This window comes from Palaemon carinicauda, chromosome 34, assembly GCF_036898095.1.
Source record: "Palaemon carinicauda isolate YSFRI2023 chromosome 34, ASM3689809v2, whole genome shotgun sequence".
Taxonomy (NCBI): Eukaryota; Metazoa; Arthropoda; class Malacostraca; order Decapoda; family Palaemonidae; genus Palaemon; species Palaemon carinicauda.
Window position 1 is genome coordinate 19,611,506 of NC_090758.1, and position 1,236 is coordinate 19,612,741.

Genomic DNA, 1,236 nt, shown 5'->3' on the forward strand with positions numbered 1-1,236 from the left:
TTTGTCTTCTTTCTTCATATGTAATCTGATGTGGCTGCATCGAGCATTAATGCTATGATGTGTGCCTAACCTATGCTGCATAATTCGCCCCTCCGCATACCTTTTTGCCTTCGGGGACTATTGTCTCCAGAGATTTGTTCCTATGTGAAACCAAACCTGAATCCTGTAGATAAGTAGATGATTTTGGCACAAACTGGAACAGCCGTTGAATTCATTAAGAATGTTTTTGATGACAGATTGTGCAGAATATGTCGTATGAGCTTCTCTTTGAATTACATATGTATCATTGCTCCCTTCTCCAAACTAAATTTTTATTTTTGTTTATAGAAGGTGAATGCTGGCTGTTGATTCCTTTAGTGATGGATGTTAAGCAAGAAATTTATGCTTGCCAGGGAAAAGGTAAATGTTGCAGCCAGTTTGATTAAACTGCCTGTAGATCTACACTTTGTGCATCTTTCATGGGCCATGATTGTCTGCAATCATCCCTCATGTGCCAAGTGCAATTTTTGGCCGCCTGTGTAGTGGCATGGGTTCACCGAGTGGAAAGAAGAGAGCTAAGTCTTTGCCGGTGTCATGGCAATGCCTAAGAAAACACCTGAGTTACTCTATGGGGAGTATGTGTCAGGAGCAAGGCACCCTCAATTTTGCATCGGCGGGCTTTCCAGGTTCTGATGGTGTGTGGGGTTCCCCTAGTGTTTGCAAAACCCCATTGGAGGTTGGAGGCTCTTCACCTGTTTTTCTGCAGGCCACTGACGATGAGTTTGACCTAAGCAAGTCCTGGGCTTCCTTAAATCTTTCACGTAGGCTCTCCATGATTTTGTTGAGGGGGTTGGTAGCTAATGGTGGCCGCACACTAAACAATTTTATTGACAATAACCCCATTATTGTCATTAAACTTGATAGTCTAAAGTAATGATTGAAGTGTCGTCAATGTTACTGAAACTATATTGTCAGTGTAATTGACACTTTTAACCATTGTATAGTGAGAGGGCAAGATTGACAATAAATCTCAGTTTCACTAAACATGTCGAGCTCCAAGAGAGACGAGGAGAGAGTGTTTTTGGTGAATGCATATGCCTCTGCAGAGACTTTCCTTTCCTTTGAAAAATTATATCACCAGACTACAGAAACAAGAAAAATTTAGATTATAGAACTCTTGACCAAATATCAGAGAGCAAGATGGGAAGAATAAATTCATTTTATAAACTAACTACGAGAAGGAATTGAAACGTCGCT